The sequence below is a fragment of the Martes martes genome, assembly GCF_963455335.1.
Source record: "Martes martes genome assembly, chromosome: 3".
Taxonomy (NCBI): Eukaryota; Metazoa; Chordata; class Mammalia; order Carnivora; family Mustelidae; genus Martes; species Martes martes.
Window position 1 is genome coordinate 69,772,608 of NC_137890.1, and position 21,424 is coordinate 69,794,031.

The following is a 21,424-nucleotide window of genomic DNA, read 5'->3' on the forward strand; positions in this document are numbered from 1 at the left end:
CTACTCTCAACAGACCCAAAGGTATGGAAGTGTCAGAGGAGCCCGTTAGTGTGACTGGCAAAGCCCAATGCCCTCCTCTGTGGACAACTACCCTCCATTCTTAAAAGCTGGCTCACGGCCCCTGGTAGAGCCTTTACCCATCACCAAGGGATGCCAAGTTGACAGTCCAACCCAACTGTCTATCGTGTATTGCATATCCATGATAAATGAAATCCACCAAACTACCGAATTGTACATGCACAGCAACATTCCATTAGAAACTGGAAGTGGCATGTACGAGAGCAAGACCAAGCAGGTCTGGAAAGTTCAGGCTGCAGTTCCCATGGCTACTGTTCCTACTGCTTTACCACCTCCCATGGCCTCTGAGTGAGTTTATTATGTTCAGTTATTAGAAGAAGGTAAAGCACAGACCTTGTCTATAGATGAATCAGCATGATATGCAGGCACCAGCCAGAACTGGATGCCTACACCCCTACATCACACTCATGGATGCTTCTGAAGGCGGTGATGAAGGAAATTACTCTGGTGGGCAGAGCTTCAAGTGGTACATCTGGTCATCCACTTCCCGCAGAAGGAGAAATGGCCTGGGAAACCAGCCTATAATGACTCATAAACAACAACTAATGGTTTGGCTGCTTGCTTAGAGACCTGGAAAATTCAGACAAGGCTGGGGTAGAGATGTGTGGGTGGATCTTGCAGAGCGATTAGAGAGTATGAAGATATTTATGTCCCATGCACACGGCTGCCAGAGACATCCATGGCAGACGAGGTTCTCGTAAATCAGGTGGAAAAGATAGCCCCTTCTCTGCATGCCAGTCAGCTCCTCTGGGGCTCGTTCCATAAAAGCTACCTAACCCAGTGCTCCTCTCAACAATTCTTACCTGGATACCACAGCCCCTGAGTACAACCTGCCCCAGACAGAGGCCAACGCTGAACCCCCAATATGGCATCATCACCTGGAGTAACCAGTCAGTGGCGTGCAGTATCCTTACATGGAGAGACACAGACTAAGGGCATGGAGTTGCCTCCCCTTGCTCAGCACTTCTGGCACCCCAATTTTAGACATGCAGAGCCCTCATCCATTCTCTAATGTTTTTTTTATCTCAAAATGTATAAATACTGTAGCCCAGATATTTTTGAGAGGATTGCTTTTTACGCAACTGATGAATCACTAAATTCTACCCCTGAAACTAATAATAAACCATATGTTAACTAACCTGAATTTAAATAAAATCTAAAAAAATAAAAAATGAAAGGACCGCCTTTTGCCTCTGTTTTTAAACAAATATTTCTAAAAGAAAAAAACTCCCTAAATGCATTGTCTCTATTATTATTTTCAAGGCTTCACCAAATGAAGGTGCTGCAACATCAGAGACCTTCTGAACTTGTTCCATTCCAATACAGATTATCAGTTTTTAAAGTAAAAGTTCCATCAAGAAATTCTTCCCACAGTTTAATGTGTTCCAAGGTGCAATTATAATAATTCAAAATTAAATTCTAAATATAGTTTGCTCCACTGTTGTTTCATTTGTTCAGCTTTTCCCTTGCTTTTTATAGAAATAATTTCTAATGCCTTGCTCTTCACGAGGCCTTTCCCCAATGATGAAACTTCATCAAAATCTTCAAATCTGAAGTTTTGGGGGTTTAGTCCTTTCAATATACTAATCTTAAAATATCCCAATGGATTTTGAACAAAGTACAACCAAAATTTATCAGAATCTTTTAGAGAAATTCAATGCCATACGTTGGTTTACAAAGTCATTCTTCGAAGGCATGTGTATACTAAACTACCACTCATAGTTCGCAGCAAAGAGAGGACGTGTGTTCTACCACCTAAAAATTTTTTTTTGTTTTAAATGAAACAAATACTCATTATGTTTTGAATAAAACAAAAAAATACTTCATCTCAAAAATTTTGTCATTCAATTATAACAACTGTGATAATGTGTAAATATTTGTAAATTTTGACAATTACAGCTTTTGTTTCGATAAGTAAACTATTGCAGCTTGGTTTGATGAAATTATAAATTATGTGTGCACCACAATCAATCACAAGTATCTTTATACTCTTTAAGTTTCTTAATTTAGTAAAAAGAGTGTTTTTACAATACTTGGCTCTACCAAAATTTGTATTTGTCATTATCATCCTAAAAATAATTTAATCTCTAATCTTACCTTATATCTGAATTTATAATAGCATTCACAATAATGTTCCCTTCAACAGAATGAACTTATAAAAGCTTCATTTTTATTCTACAAAGCAGATAAAAAAAATACAAACATTGTGGGAATTAAGTGACTTCTATTTGAAGGCTCTCATGACATTAATATGAATCAGTCTTCGCTGTTTATGAAGTTCTTCTGGTAATGACATGAGGATCTTAATAGCTACTATTTCACTTTACATAGATAAACAAAAAAAAATGGGGATTGAAAATGAAAAAAATTAACCGAAATAATCATGTTTTGATCTAAATGAAAAGTCATGAATGATAGAGTGACGGGTAGACACACTTTCTGTCACTGCCATGGTGAGGCACGGTCTTCTTTTTTTTTTTTTTTTTAAGATTTTATTTATTTATTTGACAGACAGAGATCACAAGTGGGCAGAGAGGCAGGCAGAGAGGAGGAAGCAGGCTCCCCGCTGAGCAGAGAGCCCGATGAGGGGCTCAATCCCAGGACCCTGAGATCATGACCTGAGTCGAAGGCAGAGGCTTTAACCCACTGAGCCACCCAGGCGCCCCGAGGCATGGTCTTCTTAAAATAACCACTGACCTGTGAAGCAGAAGCTGATGTGTCTTCATGAGGTTTGTATCTTCTGGTTCTCACGTGGTCAGTAATGTCACTATGCACTCTGTGATGGGTGGTGAATAAGGACAAATATTTTAGGGCAAGTTACATTCACCATCAACTCACTTAAGAAGCAGAAATTTATTGCTTAATTTTCCATTAAACATAGGCTGCCATATTTTTTAGATTTTTGTGCAAGAATCTTTATCAAAAATAATCGTAGCCATGTAACCATAGAGTGAATGATAATGCAAGAGCATTCAGCCTACTTCCTGTGTGTCCCTACAGCAGGGTAGCTCAACCTCTTCTTCCCATGTACAGTTTGTGCACCTAGCTCATAACTTCCACATTTCCCAGTAACCACTCTGACTGACAGTCTGGTGGCTTCATGCATCTTGCCGGCCACAGCTGACTACAAGTATCTAGTACAACAAGTGCCTGATGAGGGCAGCAATATTGAAGAATTGTCCCACCTCCAACTGAACCTGGACAGAGTTAGCTGTCCTTGGCCATTTGTATCTGAGCAAACTTTGTTTTATCAACAAGCACCCTGTGTGCTGTCCTTGAAAGAGAGCTGTTCGTTAGATTGCATCAGGAAATGGTTACTGCTTGTCACCTGTCAGGTTAACCACTTGTTAAGTGAACAATGTGTTCACCACATGCATGTACCATGAACTTCTAGGTAAAGTATGGTAGGAGCTAGAGCTACAAAGTAGAGGTCTACCAAATCCATCTTGGCTTATTTTAATACAAGTTTTGATAACAATAGTTTGCTTAAAAATGAAAAATCAAGAACAAATGTTAAGCTGGTCAGGACACCAGCAGAACAGTCATAGTCCTGGGACTAATCCAGGAAAACTGCTATCATCACCGTATCAGTGGGGAACTTTATACTGAAAGGACTGGCTCTCACCATCTGAGCCTGTCACCAACATTAGGAACACTAAAAGTCGGGTGGGCGAACATGGGCCTGTGTGATGCGGTATGACATACACTTTCCCACCTAGGAAGCATTGTTGCTAAAAATGCCAAATTAACCTGAGTCTAATTAGGCTAACTGGAAGTTCCAGGGAATGTGATGAATAAGCTAAATGACACCACAAGAACGAAAACACACAAATCCAGAATCTGGGCCACTCCACAGGACAACTAACCTGGTTTCTTCAACAAGCAATTGACTAAAAAAAGGGGCGGGTGAAAATAGGAGATGCTCTTGGGTAAAAGAGACGTAAGAAATGTAATAGCCAAATATGATGTCAGGACCTTGTTTAGATCCCCATTTGAAAAACCAACAATAAAAAACCATTTTGAGACAACTGAGAAATTAGAAGTTGTGATAGTGTTATTATGTTATGAAAGAAAATATCCCGTCTTTAAAAATTCCCAGTGAGAAGCGCCTGGGTGGCTCAGTCCTTAAGCATCTGCCTTTGGCTCAGGTCATGGTCCTCGGGTTCTGGGATCGAGTCCCACATCGGGTTCCCTGCTCAGCAAGGAGCCTGCTTCTCCCTCTCCCACTCCCCTTGCTTGTGTTCCCTCTCTTGCTCGGTCTCTCTCTCTCTATCAAATAAATAAATAAAATCTTTAAAAAAAAAAAAAGAAATTTCCAGTGAATTACATAGGTATAAAGTAATGTGCTTTCTGAGATTTGCTGTAAAAGACTTCAGCAGAGAAAAATGAAAGGTAGATCAAGCCAGTGTAGCTTTAGGATGTCTAGAATCTGGGTGTTGGATAAATGGAGCCTTATTATACTGTTCTTTCGTCTTTTATGTATATTTTACATTTTATATTTAAAATTTCAATTTGAAATGTTGAATAAGGCAGGATCAAGAATGGGGCCGTGAGGGGAGGTATATGTTTTAAGTTCTTTTTCTATTTTTCAATCTGTTCATCCATGCTGCCAGAGTACGGTGAATCAAGGAGCTAGGATTCCACCTAAGTGATCATGTTGCTTCTGTTTTATCACCTACAGAAGCTGTGGAGACCACATGTCCTTCACTTGCTTCTTACTAACAGTAGAGTCAAAATATATTTTTTGCTATCCATTTCCACAGAGATCATTCAGGACTTCAGCTTTTTGATATTCACATTAGTTTATATCCCCCACATCGTCCATTATAAAACCTGGCCAAGATCACTGGAAATAAACTAATCTACCTGTATGACTCTACAGTTTCTTTACCTGCCTACCAGACTCTTCTTCATGGACTGCAGGGTCTAATTGCCTACGTTTGCTGGAGAAGTCCCTACACCTTCGATTCTTCCCTTTGTCATCTCTAGGCCATGGGATCCCATTACGCAGTCTGTAATTTTTTTAAGGTACTTAAAAGATGGTTTCCTGACAGCGAACTACCATAATTGACATAACCAGCATGGTCACCTCTCTCGACATTCAATAACATCACCTGCCTCCTACCAGATCTGTTTTTTTGGAACCCACTACTCTGCTTCCCAGTCCTAGCCCATTTCACCTTGGTCACATAGATAAGACCATAGTTGTCTAGTTGTTTCCAAATCTTTAAGGTCCTATTATTCTTCAAAGTCTATGTATTTATATAAAATCAGCTGAGGCTGGAAATGTTTCCTAATCATTTGGCTCTTTTTTTCTATATCTGGAAGCACAATCATCTTCTCTGTCTTCAGGCTTCTTTCCTCTAAAGCACCTAGCAGCCTCCTGGTATAGAGTAATACTGCACGAATATTTTTATACCAAATGAACAAATGGAAGTATCATGTATGCCTTCCATCTGAAACATCCAGGATTAGAAATATTTTCCATACATTTCTCCCCGGTAAATGCTAATGTAGAGTTATTAGAATCCAGTTGACAAATCTCCCTCCAAATAAAGTCTTCCCAATTGGTTGAGATGTACTTTATCCTTTAGCAGGGTCCTTCCATCCCCCTTCCCCACACCCAGTATTAAAGACCAAAATTCTAAAAACAGCTACTCGATGTGTGGTCTTGGTCAAGTTACTTAACTTCTCTGTGCCTCAGTTGAGGAACTGTAAAATAAAACCTACCTCAAAGAAAACCAAATGAGTCAACATATATAAAACATTTGAAACAGTGCCTGACAAACACTAAGTCTTCAATAGATGTTGGCACATATTACAGGCATACCTTGTTTTATTGTGTTCCACTGTATTGCACCTCAGATATGAGTTATTTACAAATTGAAAGTCTGTGACAACCCTGCCTTGAGAAAGTCTATGGACGCCATTTTTCTAACAGCATTTGCTCACTTCATGTCTCTGTGTTCTGTTTTCGTAATTCTTGAAATATTTCAATATCTTTCACTATCGTTACATTTGTTATGGTGCTCTGTGATCTTCAGTGTTATTTTGTCACTGTTTTGGGGTGCCGTGACCTAAGGCCATCTAAGATGGCAAACTTAATTGATAAATGTTGTGCGTGTTCTGACCGCTCCACCTACAAGACATTCCCCCACCTCTCTCCCACTCCTCAGGCCTCCTTCTACCCCGAAACACAACAATATTGATGAGGCCAGTTAATAACCCTACAACGGCCTCTAAGCATTCGGGTGAAAGAAAGAGTTGATTGATGGGGCAAACTTCAGTGTTGTCTTATTTTAAGAAACTGGGATGCCTGGGTGGCTTAGTCGGTTAAGTGTCTGCCTTCAGCTCAGGTCATGATCCCAGGGTCCCGGGATGGAATCCCGCATCAGCCTCCTTGCTCAGCGAGGAGCCTACCTCTCCCTCTGCCTGCTGCTTCTCCTGCTTGTGTGCTCTCTGTCTTTCTCTCCAACAAATAAATAAAATCGTAGGAAAAAAAAGAAAAGGAAACTGTCACAACAGCACCAGCCTTCAGCAACCCTAATCAGTCAGCAGATCAACATCAAGGTAAGACCCTTCCCCAACAAAAAGATTATGACTCACCGAAAACTCAGATGATGGTTAGCATTTATCTTAGCAATAAAGTATTTTTTAAAACATTTTATTTATTTTATTTGAGAGAGAGAGAGGGAGGGAGCATGAGCAGGGGGAGCAGCAGAGGGAGAAGGAGAAGCAAGTGCAGAGCCCAGTGCAGGCCTCCCTTCCACAGCCCTGAGATCAGGGCCCTGAGATCATGACTTGAGCAGAAATCAAGAGTTGGCCATTCAACTGAGCCATGTAGCACCCAGCAATGAAGTATTTTTTTAATTACCGTATATATTGTGGTTTTTTTTAGACATGATGCTATGGCATACTTAATAGATGACAGCACAGTGTAAACATAACTTTTATATGCCCTGGGAAGCTAAAAAATTTATTTGGCTCCCTTGTTGTGATATTTACTTCAATGCAGTCGTCGGGAAGAGAACCTACAGTGTCCCCGAGGAATGTCGGTATGGTTACTCGAGTCACTAACGTGTTACTGTTTTGACACCTGGTTGTTTTTGTCTTTCACTGACATTGATCCTTTTTTTAATAGCAAAGAGGTGTTGAGGTAATGGGGGACAAAAGGCCCAAATCCAGAATATGAACGCAATAGTAGTGAATTCCAGGACAAGTGCCAAGAGCCCAGCAGGCCGCACTGCATTTCATCCCTATTAAAAGACCTGCTAATCTCCAAAGTGATGGCTGTGAGCAGCTCTGAAAGCAGCCATAGGTTGGTCCTCTATGTTCAAAGGTTATCTGAGAACCGGAAATCCTGCCCCTCAACGGTTAAAAATTATACAAAGAGAAAATGATTTGGAAGACCAGAAGACAGTGTTTTTTAACTTGTCTCAAGTAAAAAAAGTAAATCACCCCTTTTTCTGAATGTTATCTTCCAAGATAAGAAGGCTTGTCTGAAGATGCTGTTATGCCAAAATCCAGTGCCAAGAATGAAAAGTTTTGTTACACATGTAAGAAAAATGTGTATAAAGGTTAGCCTTCCAGAAATGTGGCTAAAAATAATCAGAATCATGGACTCTTAGAACTGAGACAGGCCTTGGAGGTCCTCTCACTCATTCCCTTCACTGTACAGATGAGGAAACAGCCCCAAAGGGATCAGTAGTTACCCAGTGTTACCAGATCTGGACCCAGGCCGTCGCCTTTCCCCCGTCGGTCAGCCAGTGATGACACAGTTAGATCAAATGTATGTATTCAGATAATTCAGGCAACTTCTCAACTTCTCAGTAGGACAGACAGAGAACCTCTTAAACCCTAATGGACAATAAACATCTTTCAGAGCTTTTGGATGAACATAATTATGAGTCAACATTTGGAACATTATGGACATTACCCAGGATGAATGTCACATAACAAAGTGACTCTGAGAATTTTTCACACACGTCGCAAATCATATAATATCCAGTCGGCCCCTATCTTGATTTCTCAATCAACTCCAAATGAATGTCATCATTTCTAGTGTTCGTTACAGCTTTCAAATGCCTGGACAGAGGTTTTATTCACTGTGGGTGTCCTCTTCCATGTCTGACAGCCAAGAAGGGGCTCGGGAAGAGGGGCAAAGTAGATTGAACGGATTTCCTAAAAACAGAGTCATTATATATAAGCCATTTATTCCAAAGGGGACTTAAATTTCTGATGGAAGGGTGAGTGGTTATTTGGGTGCTTTGAGGGTGGGGGGGCTGGGAGGGTGCAGGGGTTGTGGGGCTTGGAGGTGTGTGTTCAAAATTTGTTTAACAGCATTGTAGGATCCCTCCTGAGAGCACAGTCTCTGAAGCCAGAATGTCTGTGTATCAACCCCAGCTCCATAACTTGCTAACCTTGTGATCCTCGGCAAGGTACTTAATGGCTATTACATGCCTCAGTTTCCTCATCTGTTTTATAAGCATGATAAGAAAACTTAGCCCAAATAGTTGCTGTGAGGTTTTAATGAGTTAATGGACATACAGCCTGTAGAACATTCTCTGGAGTACAGCAAACATGTAATTAAACGTTAACCGTTGCTATCTAGAGGTCACCCATCTGGCAACCGCAGTTACCTGGAAAAACACCCAAGCAAGCCTTCTACAAAACCTGGGTACTGCAGTCTGGCCACTTAAATCACAGACAAGTCTCAGCTTATTTTATACTAAATCCTAACAAATACGTCAGCTCCCCTGTACAGTAAATGGTAAGTCACAGGTTTAAGTGTCTTCCTCCCCATGCCAGGGGCCAGCCCTTGAAGCAGCTGCCCAGTCTCTCATGCAAACCATTGCTATGGAGTGCCTACTGTCTCCCCAGCACAGTGGGAAGGCCAGCGAGCTACCCACACCAGGAGGTCACCCTCTGCTAGGGAAAACAAGCCACACACAAACACTTCGGGGGCAACACAAGAGTTTGAGAAGCGTGTGCAAGAGAAGCACCAGGCTGGGCATGAGCCAACAGAACCAGCCCCTTCCAGCATGGTGGAGATCCGGGGAAAGGCAACAGACAGGAAGCGATGGCTGCCCACATACAGATAGGAGGGACCCTCCCCGGCCCCCCATGGACCAAGATTCATTACTCGACTGCCAAAAATAAAAACAATGAATTTTAAAGGAAGGCTTAAATACACAAATCCCTGTGCGAAACCCGAGTCATGACATAAACCCACAGACCATAAAACCCAGTGTCACAGACAGGGCTCCACGGGTTCACCACCAAGTTCCTTTATGGCTGCCTCCTTAAGGGGTCACACTGGGCCTCCATGAGCATTGGGATTTCTTCCCACCCTTGGAGCTGCCAGGCCCTGACTCGGTGACTCACTAAGTCACTGTGCCCTGCCCCGGCTCTTGCAGAGGACCGCCGACGCCTGCCATGAATGCACATTCTCTACACTGTCGACTCGTTCCTTTAATAACTCTTAATGTCAATTTATCCTGCACAGTCTGTGCAGCAATTTATGACTGAGTAGGAAGCAGAGCAAAGTTGAGCAAAGCAGGATGAGTCAGCTTTCCCAGGACTCCCTTCTATTAGCGAGGTCTGGATTGGGTGAGGGACTCCAGAAAGGCTTTCAACCTCAAACGGGAAGTGAAGACTTTCACCTCATTATCCTCACGTGGTCTGGCCACTGTCTAGTGAGAAACACACCTGGCAGAAGGAGAGTTTGTGAGGGTCACTTTCCCATGGGGTGGTTGATGGGAGCCACCCAGAGCCAGCCTCCAAGGGGCCCCCTCCCAGGAGCGGCCCTGCCATCTGCAAAATCTCACCCACCTCTCTAAGGGGGCATCAGGCAATAATCTGGCACTTGCATTAAGAAAGACCATTTGTCATTAGTCAAGGCCCAGATGAAACTGAGCTTAAAAACTTAGTACAAGCTGGCATGAGTGTGATGAAAAAGGGCCCAGCCCCGTGGCTCTGCCCAGTCAGCCTTCATGCTCCTGTATGTCCAGGAAGAACTTTCCACGGTTGCCACTAAAGGGGAAACATTCCATTCTGGGACTGCTTGTTGATACCACTGATGCCTTGAAACTTGGTCCTAGGGGCACCTGGGTGGCTCAGTCGTTAAGTGTCTGCCTTCGGCTCAGGTCATGATCCCAGGGTCCTGGGATCGAGCCCCACATTGGGTGGCCTGCTCAGCAGGGAGCCTGCTTCTCCCTCTCCCACTCCCCCTGCTTGTGTTCCCTCTTTCGCTGTGTTTCTCTCTGTCAAATAAATAAATAAAATCTTTAAAAAAAAGAAAGAAAGAAACTTGGTCCTAAGACCTGAAAACATGACAGGAATGCAGAAAGTACATGGGGGCAGGAAGGGCAGGTGCTGTAGAAAGCACTGTCCTTTCAAAGTAATTTGGGATGTAACGAGAGGAAGACTTGGAGATACCTTCAGAAGAAACTTCATTCTAGGACAGTCACTCAAGGGCCCGTTTGAGTATGTAAATATGGGGCTGTGACCATAATTAGGGAAGAAAGAGACTTTTGAGACATCGTTATGGTTCTTGGGACTGAAATGCTCTGTGTGATTTGAAAAATATTGTCCATGGGTCAAGGACACTTTCTACTGTACATATTTAGTTGCCTTTGGAGACATTTTATTTCATTTTACCTTTTAAGAATGGATGAAGGCATCTTTGTGCAGGAAAACTGTTGTTTGTTCTTGGAGGGATGTGTATGTTTTAGTGGGATCAAGGCTGTTGAGGAATTTGGGCACAAGGGTCAGAAGCTGGAGGAGATCTTCTCAAGAGAGAGGAATATGAGAGCCCAGGTGCCAACAATGCAGCTCCAGAGACCGGAAGAGGCTCTGTGCTCAGTAGTTTCGGTTGCCAGTTCCTGTGCCCTCGCAGTGGCAGCTCAAAGAGACTTGGAGACAGCCCCTTGGGGCGGACATGGATGTTCTCACCAGGGAGGTTCTCATGACGGCTGGCTGAGAGTCGTGGAAGATTTCTGGGCTGTATTCATTGATCAGGGAAGCCAGAGCACTGGGAGACAAGCCCCTTGGCAAAGACAATGGCACTCTCATCAGGAAAACTCATTGGCCATTTCCAGAGCTTTGGACAATGACCTCAGGAGCCCGAGAGGGAGAAAAAGAACCCGAAAGATGATTTCTGAGCAAGTTCTGGAATGCCAGCATGAAGCATTCAGAAATAATTGGCACATTCTTTAAGGGATGTTAAGTTCCTCCTGGCAAGATGAAGGCCTAAGACTAACATATGTGCTCCCAGGCTGGTGAGACTTACACCAACCCTCTTGTCTGTGATAAGACACAACTTATTTAGCAAACCATTCTATTCCCAGTTCTACTACTAATACCACATGGCTTTGGTTAAGCTGCCTTATTTCCTTGAGGTCTGTTCTCTTACTTATCCCCAGATGATGTTTGCCCGCTTGCCCTGGAGCCTAAAGGCAACACGGACTGGACTGCCTTTAGAGAAGAAGGAACTGCAGATCTGCTGCCCCCAGAAACATAGTCCAAATGGAGACATAGGGGCCCAGATGAGAAGTATAAGTGAGAGACCCATGCAAAAGGAGAATAAAGGTAGGAACAGTAAAAGAAGCGATCTTAGCTTGGATTCTTCCAGAGACAGACCCTGCCACAGGATTTGAGCAGAAGTCCTTTATGTGGAAGTCACAAGCAGCAATCGCAGAGAAGTAGGGGAATGAGACGGAGAAAGCAGCTAATAAAGTGTGTGTATTAAACCGACTGAAACAGCAGGCAGCCCATCAATCCCAAACAAAAAGGCTAAGAAACTGTGCAACACACATGACCCCAAGCTGTCCTACCCACCAGATGAGGGAGCTGGAGGATTTGTACACCAATTTCTGTCTGTCATTGCTGAGGGCAGCTTTCAGCAGGGCTGTTAATTCTCCAAGTCTCTTCTGGTTTGCTGGGCAAGCAGGTAGCCTGCATTTACTAAAGAAAGAAAGAAAGAGAGAGAGAGAAAGAAAGAGGAAGGAAGGAAGGAATGAAAGAAAGAAAGAAAGAGAAAGAAAGGAAGAAAGGAAGGAAGGAAAAGAGAGAGAAAGAAGAGACGAGAAAAGGTAGCTAAATCATTCATCACGGCTCATTAATCCGAGTATGTCCTTGCCTCAGACTGCTTCACGCCCCACACAGAGTTGAATGTCAGGTGTGCTGTTCTAAGCTCTGCTCATGGGGAAGATTCACCCATTCCCCTACCACTGCCTTCCAGAGGCATCTCTGAGTGGAGCTTCAATGCAGCGGCATATCAAAGGTACCAAGTGATCAAGCTAACCCATTTATGAACAAGACCCAAGATTTTGCTCTGTTGATCCGCTGGTCACAGGAAAGCATCATTGAGGCCATAGGGAAGGCAGGAGAGATAAGTGCATCCATTCTTATAATTTATTTGTGTTTTCCAGACATACTCATGTCCCAAAGGTAACATAACATTCCCATGGTATGATGGATTGCTGCTGCACCTACCTGATTTGGTGAGTCTGAAAATGCCCAGGACATGGTGGAAATCTCCAATCACTTGCTGTCCCATGTCAAATGCTCAGTCTCTACCAAGGCTCAGTAGCATACTAAGGGCTGCTTCTCACATGGCAACTAGCTCTCTGCTGCAGATGGCATGGCCTTGCTTTAGAACCTGAGGATTCTGTTCTTTAATTCTCCTATCAGAGCTTGCCAGAAGCACTATAGAACATTCTGGTCTACCATAGCAACACTGTAAGGCATCTTCAGACAACTGGAGTTCACAAATTTTGCCAGTGTTCTAGGATCTTGGATTTTTTGAGGTTTATTTCCCATCTTCTGATGCACATGTGTCCTAATAGACCATCTAAAGTATTTGCCATCTGCTCTTTCAGATCTAAATCAACATGATATTGACAAAGATAGTGGACAGATCTGCTGTTCTGAAGAATGATCAGATAATCAAGGCACCTTTGGATTATATTGTAACAAAGAATATAAGACAGAACACAGATCTGAGGCATGACCATGAATTCCAAGTAAATGCAAACAGCTTCAGCATCTCCTTTTTTTTTTTTTTTTTTTGAGATTTATTTATTTATTTTGGAGAAAGAGAGAGAGCATGCATGAAGGGCAGGGGTGGTGGGGGAGGAAGAGGGAGAGAGAATCCTCATGCAAACTCCCCACTGAGCACAGAGACTGATGCAGGACTGGATCCCAGTTCTTTGAGATCATGACATGAGCTGAAATCAAGAGTCAGTCGCTTAACCAACTGAGGCACCCAGGCGCCTCTCTTCTTCTTGATGTAAACTGAAAAACATGCATTTTCCCTATCACTAGCTGCCAGAGGCTGGTTTTCTCTAGTAAAGATGCAACATATACATAACAGCTGTAAGTGGAGCTGCCACTTGATTAAATTTGCTGCAGTCCACTGTCAGAGAGAGATGAATTAAATAAAGAGATGGTCTGGACAAGCGTCCTTATACTTCTCTGAGGTTGGCACTAATTTCTGCCAGGTCACCAGGATGAGATTTTGCTCTTGAGTGGTTATCTGGGCTGGAGATGGGGGAGTTGGGAAAGGGTGGCAATCTCAGAGACCTGTACTTGGCCTTTCCTGTGGGTCAGAGAACCACAGGTAAGGGTTCTGTTTGCTAATATAACCATTTGGGGGACCAGAGAATGACCATGGTTAGGACAGTGGACTCTAGACCAAATGAGACATGGACTTGGACCGGGACTCCATTTATCACCAGATCTCCAAATGCCTCAAATCTAACATCTAATACAATGACATATTGGACCTCCTGGTGTTGTGAGTCATATTACATAGAAAACAGAATCTGAGAAAGATATGTGTGTATAGAAAGCATATCAGGGAGTGATTTTGGAGACAGCACCTGTGAGGCAACGAGGACATGGACTTGGGCAGAAGAAGAAGTTGAATGGTAACACAGTTTCAAGGGACCCCGTCTGATGCTGTGGAGGGCTCTGAAGCTGGGAGAGCTCCTCACAGGTGTATTACATTAAGGCCAGTTGGCCTAGCCTTTGACCCAGAACTTTGACCAGTCATCAAATGTGGGATTCTGCCAATGAGGGGCTCAGCTACCAGCCATGGGCAGCCAACACACCTAGCAGCTAAGAAAATGACCCCTTCTTCAGTTCTGAAGAAGGTTCTAGGACACACACAACAGCGTCCACTATAGTCCAACCCTTGCACTGCTTGGATCCACTTGATTTGTATAGTAAGTTTACCCCTCCCGGAATAGCTTGTTCAGGAGTCTGAATGTAATAGGACAAACTGTAGCCCCCGCTGCTGCAGCTGATCTCAGGCCCTGGCTGATCCTCATCATTTCCTTCCTCTACCCACCATGCTACACTTCCCTCCCCGCAGACTAGCACCTACACTGTTAGAGTCACTTACCTGATGGAGCGAACCAGAACCTGTCTGAATCCCTGGTCATCAAGGCTTCTCAGGCAATGGCAGCTGCCTTTATTAATTTGCTGTTAAAATTGGACATGGTCTGCAAAATCCATGCCCAGCTTGGACCTGCCATAGAGCTCTCTCTGCTCTGGACCCTACTCAGAGCTTATAGCTTTCCATGTCCTTCAGCAAATCAGCCTGAGCATTAGGTCGAAGTATGGAATATGCTGTCTCCATGAACCCAAAAGGCCAACCCAGTATTGTGGTACATTCTTACTAGGGGAAGGAATGAGAAGAAATCATTTTTCTTTATTTTGGAAACAGATCCCACCCTGCCTCAGACCATGAGACCCCTAAAGCTGCACTGAGAAGGTGGACCTCTGACTGGGTTTATCTTCCACTGTCTGGTGTGCATGTGTCTAACCAAGGCTCCAACATATTTCCACTTCTTGCTCATCAGTTCAATTAACACAATGTCCTCAGTATAGTAGACCAATATAATGTTTTATAGAATTTCCAGATGGTCTGGGGCCCTTTGGACTTTAATATGAAAGAGGGCTTGAGTTAACATAAAAGCTAGAGAAAGACTATAAATGCATACTGTTGTTTGTCCCACATGAATGCAAACTGCTCCTAGCACTCTTTCCTAATGAGAATAGAAGACAATGCACTTGCCAGATGAATGGCCACATACCATAAGCCAGAGGTCATATTAATCCACTCCAGTAATAACACCAGCAAGGCAGCTGCAATTAGACCTTCTCCTTAGCTGAACTGGTAGAAATCCGCTCCTAGGATCCATCTGCTTATAGAGGAGGCTAACTAGTGAACTAGTTGATCATGTGAGGGCCTCCATTTGTCCCTGCTCTAAAAGAGTGGCCATGATGATATTTCTGTTGCTAGATTACTAGATTACAATCACTGGCACCCTGCGTCTAATAGTCCTTGAAATGTCTGGTTATTCCCCCTTCCCCTGTGTATAATTTACCCAAGCAAATGGCCAGAGGTTCCTTTGGGGAAAGACAGGGAAACTCATTACCATGTACCTTTCCTCCTGAGGATCAGTCTTTCCTTCAGTCAGTGGGTTCTGGTCCTGAAAACTGGTTCAGATGAGGAAATGAAACAAGGAATTACAACTTAAAAAAAAAAAAAACTTTATTTACTTATTTGAAATAAAGAGAGAGTAAGAGAGAGAGAGCATGAGAAGGGGGCAGAGGGAGAGGGAGAAGCAGGCTTCCCACTAAGCAGGGAGCCCTATGTGGGACTCACTCCCAGGACCCTGGGATCATGACCTGAGCCAAAGGCAGAGGCTTTAACTCACTGAGCCACCCAGGCACCCTGGAAATTATGACTTTTTATTGAGGTAGTTGCCTTCAGTCTCCTGATAATATATCCTTGATTTCTTTTACTTGTTTCAACCGAACCATACTCTTGCTGGCAACCCATTTCTCTTGCTCCCGGACACCATGTTCCGTTCCTCATTTCCGTGGTTCTCTACACACCATGCCCCCAAGACAGCTATTCTACTTAGCTGTTCATAAAGAACATTGCACCACCTGGAGTCTATTATTCAGGATTTTACCATTCCCATTGCTATCAAGGATCCCAGCTTTTTTTTTTTTTTTTAAGATTTTATCCATTTATTTGACAGACAGAGATCACAAGTAGGCAGAGAGGCAGGCAGAGAGAGTGAAGAGGAAGCAGGCTCCCCGCTGAGCAGAGAGCCCGATGCGGGGCTCCATCCCAGGACCCTGAGATCACGACCTGAGCCGAAGGCAGAGGCTTTAACCCACTGAGCCACCCAGGCGCCCCAAGGATCCCAGCTTTTTAACAGACTCACCCATCAGCCTGGCTGGTAGCCCCCACCAGCGTGTTCTTACCTCTTCAGTAAGCACGGTGTCCTCTGGGCCTTCCTGTAGACTCCAGTGGGCTGGTGGGCTTTCTGCCCTTGCGTGGTGTTCCAGTTTCTTCATGTCCACTATTCTAAGCCTTTTGGTCTTAGAGAGGAGAAGTTTATTGTCTGCACTGGCCATTCTGGCATTTCTATGTCCGTTTCCGTGGGCCATCACTTCCTTCAAGCTTCGAAGAGCAGCATGATAGTATATTAAATCCTTAATCCTACCGTATCAATAAATACTCAGAAAATCAGGGGCACCTGGGTGGCTCAGTGGGTTAAAGCTTCTGCCTTCGGCTCAGGTCATGATCTCAGGGTCCTGGGATCAAGCCCCACATTGGGCTCTCTGCTCAGTGGGGAGCCTGCTACCCCGCCCCCCTCACATGCCTCTCTGCCTACTTGTGATCTCTCTGTCAAATAAATAAATAAAATCTTAAAAAAAATATACTCAGAAAATCAGTATGCTACCAATCAATAAATTTTCCATTGACAAATGGCACCCTTGATCCACTGACATCAGGATCTAGTCCCAGATAGACTCCCTTGGCTGCTGCCAGTGAATGTTGACTGGGACCTGCAGCTTCTTCCAGCAGTACCTTTCCTCCCTAAACAAAACTCATAGTTGTGCAGCCAGATTAGGATGCAACTTGAACTGATTATCTGACCCAGGGAGGGAGGAGGTAGGAACAGGTCCTGAGGGAGGTACAGGTTATATTGTAAGGCAGAGGCCTTTTCATTATCTTTTAAGTTAAACTGGGGTGGGATGGTAATCTTTAACAGGGAGGAGTGGGCTCCTTCTACAGGCCCAGTAGGTTCAGAGGCATCTAGGGATTGAAGAACCTCAAGCTCGGGTCCCACCTGGTCCTGATCTGGACCTTGACCCTGATGTGCCAGAATTGCCAGACTCCAAGTTGAACTTTATATGAGATTCTAAAACCCCTGTAATTATTGCCTGGGCCTGAACCACAGCTTTTTCTGCCTTCCAGGTGCAGGAGATAAGAATGTCTTTATATGCTGTAAGAAAGCCCTCCAGCTTTACCGCATCACCTTAAATTAGTGATTAGTTGCCTTCAGCCTTTGATTGTCTCTCTTTAATTGATAGCACCCAGTGAAAGTTACCCAGTTCCATTGTCCTTGTAGTCACTACTTCCCCAGGATCCCTAAGATGCATGAGATGTTGCTCCCACCAGTGCATTCCCTTCTATCATCACTCCAGTAACCTATCCTAATTCACCACAAGTGAAAGTTTCAACAATAGTCTTGCTACAGCCTTCCAGGAATTCTCTAAACCCTTTATCCACCAGTGATGGGCTCCTCACTGCCAGCCACCCAGTGTGTAACCCAGCTCTAAAGTCCCACTTCTTGTTCTAATTGTCTAGAGTTGAGTCGCTTGGTAAACAGACTCTAAGATGAAGGTTTTTGTACAGGAAGTTTAGTGGGGAATGTTTTAAGAACAACAGATAGGGTGAGTCAGATAAGGAAAGCTGGATTAAACACTATGATATAGCTGGCATAAAAGCCTCAGCTCTGGCCCTTCAGAGCTGTCTTTAAATGAGTCAAGGAGGCAAAGCCTTTGTAGCCCCGCTCAACCAGTCAGTGAATATGCGGTGCCCAGACTTTGGGTGAGTTACGTCCTTTACACTGAAGGCAAGTCCCAGAGAGCCATCAGCATCTGACACTCCCAGCAGCTCAACCTTGAAGGGGGCATGTGGGTGGTACACACAACACCCTCTACAGAGCAGAATTAGTGATAACAGTAAGCAAGTGTGCAAGGCCAAAAGCCAACTGGATTAGAACTGATGAAACAGTGTTAATAGAGGAAGTCTTGAAAAGACTTTTTTAAATTTACTTTTTTAAATTTAACTTGTGTTTTTTAAGCAGTTCAAATTCAATATGAGATCATTTTACTTGTGCCAAATCAGAAAGGTCTACAATGTTCAAAATTGTCTTCCTTGCATTACAAAACAAAGAGGAAATAGAACTTCCAAAAATTAGTAGAGATCTGGGTTTCAAAATCTCACTCAATAGATTCATGTCTCAAGAAATATCACAGACAAATAATTACATAAATCACATAGTGTGTTAGAAGAAAATAAGTTCTATTAAAAAGAAAAAACAAAAAGAACAGAACAGGATAAGCACATTCAGGAGTTAGAGGATAGGAGTATGGGGAGGGTAGTTTGCAAATTAAATAGGATGGTCATGATAGACCTCACTGGGAAAATGACTTTGGAAAAAAGACTAGTGGTTAAGTCAGAGAGTGAGCAATGATGGTATCTGATGGAAGAGCACTCCAGAGAGCAGCCATTGCAAATGCCCTGTGGCAGGAGCATGTCTTGGTAATTGAGAAGCAATAATAATGCCAGTATGGCCAGAGGGGAGAGAGTAACAAGCAGAGTGGTAGGAGAAAGGTTCAGAGGGGTCACTGGAGGGCGTGGGAAAGATGGGGACTGGTAGTCTCTGGCAATGGACCTGAGGCAAGACACTTGAGTAAGGGCATCCATTGTTATTAAATTTAGGGAAGAATTTACCACTCCCCTTATGCCGATTTTTACATGCTCAGTGTTTGACAGCTTTTTAATACATTTCCCATTGGGTAAACATAATCTCATGCCTTACTTTATTATTTTAAAGTCAAAACAAATAAAACATCATGGATAAAAGCAAATCAAAGCAATGAGACAAAACACCCATTTGGGGGTGCCTGGGTGGCTCAATTGGTTAAGCAGCTGCCTTCAGTTCAGGTCATGATTCCAGGGACCTGAGATGGAGTCCCGCATGAGGCTCCCTGCTCAGCAGAGAACCTGCTTCTCTCTCTCCTTCTGCCTGCCATTCTGCTTACTTGTGCTCTCTCTCTCTGTCAAATAAATAAATAAAATCTTTTTTAAAAAAAAACAAAAAACCTTTATTTCCAAATGACACATGCCTCCTGGATATTCTGATATGGCATATCTCCCATGCCATCTCATGTTTTTCCCCAGAACAATATTTTTTTTTTTTAAAGATTTTATTTATTTATTTGACAGACAGAGATCACAAGTAGGCAGAGAGGCAGGCAGAGAGAGAGAAGGAAGTAGGCTCCCCACCGAGCAGAGAGCCCAATGTGGGGCTCGATCCCAGAACCCTGGGATCATGACCTGAGCTGAAGGCAGAGGCTTTAACCCCCTGAGCCACCCAGGTGCCCCCCCCCAGAACAATATTTTTTTTTCCAATGAGTCCCCTTATAGACCACCTGATGAGTCTTAATGTGATCCAAACACGAAAATCCTATCCTCTATAGTTGTAGGCTATCCTTCACACTGCCATTCAACCCCAAATTAGGGCTACTCAGTAATAATCTATTAAATGAGTTCTGTGTAGAAACCAAAATATGGAATTCATAAACCAAAATTAACATGTGACTGGAATTTACTGAGGCTACTTATTCAGCCTTCTCCTAAGAAGTCTGGCAGCCACACAGTGTTTGGAAACAAAAGTACATGGATAAAGATTTGTAATTTCCACAATTTTCTGAAAGGACTCTCTGCTGTTGGTGCATGGTAAGTGTTGTCTTCAGTTGGTTAGAGTTTCCAGTTGCTTCTATTCTTGACTTATAACTATAAATTATAGTCTTCCTACATCATTATCAATTTAGTTTGTTGAATTGTTTGGTATATTTTTCTAAAGAGAAAAGGTCTATAATTTTCCAAAAACTAAACTTGAAAACCCATATACATTGCAGTTCAAATTAGGGCTACAACAAATCAAAAAGCTTCTACACAGCAAGGTAAACTGTCAACAAAACAAAAAGGCCACCTACTGAATGGGAGAAAATTTTGCAAATGATATATCTGATAGGGGTTAATATCCAAAATATATAAAGAATTCCTATAACTTAACACCAAAAAATAAACCATCCAATTACAAAGTAGGCAGAGGACCCAAACAGACATTTTTCCAACGAAGACACACAGATGGCCGACAGACACATGAAAAGATGTTCTACATCACTCATCATCAAAGAAATGCAAATCAAAACCACAATGAGATGCCACCTCACTCGTATTAGAACGGCTACCATCAAAAAGTCAAGAGTTGGTTAGGTGTTAAGGAGGGTATAGAGAAAAGGGAATCCTTGTGCACTGTGTCGGGAATGTAATCTGGTGTAGCCACTATGGAACACAGTACGAAGGTTCCTCAAAAAGTTAAAAATAGAACTACCATATGATCCAGCAGTCCCACTTTTGGGTATGCATCCAAAGGAAATGAAAACAGGATTGCAAAGAAATATCTGTACCCTCATGTTTATTGTAGCAATATTCACAACAGCCAAGGTATGGAAACAACCATTAATCCTCAATAGATGAGTGGATAAAGAAGATTCTGTCTGTATATAAAATATATATAATGCCCTCTGGTTCATCTAAGCTGTCATAAATGGCAAGGTTTCCTTCTTTCTCATGGCTGACTAATATTCCAAAATATAGAGAGAGTAATATTATTTAGCCATGAGAAAGAAGAAAACCCTGCCATTTGTGACAACTTGGATGAACCTGCGGGCATTATGTTAAATGAAGTAAGCCAGACAGAGAAAGACAAATACTATATGGTATCACCCATGTGTAGAATTAAGAAAGCCAAACCCAGAGAAACAAAGTAGAATGGTGGTTGCCAGGGGCTGGAGGATGGAGGAAATAGGGAGATATTAGTCAAAGGGTAGAGACTTTGAGTTACAAGATTAACAAGTTCTAGAGATCTAAACTATAACACAGGGATTATAGCTAATAATACTGTATTCTACACTTGAACTTGCTAAGACAGTAGATTTTAAATGTTCTCACCACAAAAAAGAAATGGTAGTTATGTGAAGCAATGGAGGAGTTAGCTAATGCTGGGGTGGTAATTAATCATTTTACAGTAATATGTAAGTGTATCAGATCAACACATTGTACACTTTAAACTTACATAGTTTTCCATGCCAATTATATTGCAATAGAGCTGGAAAATAAAATAGAGTAGAAGCAACAAAGGCTTTTCTGTTCCATGCCCTGTGGTGCTGGAGGTAC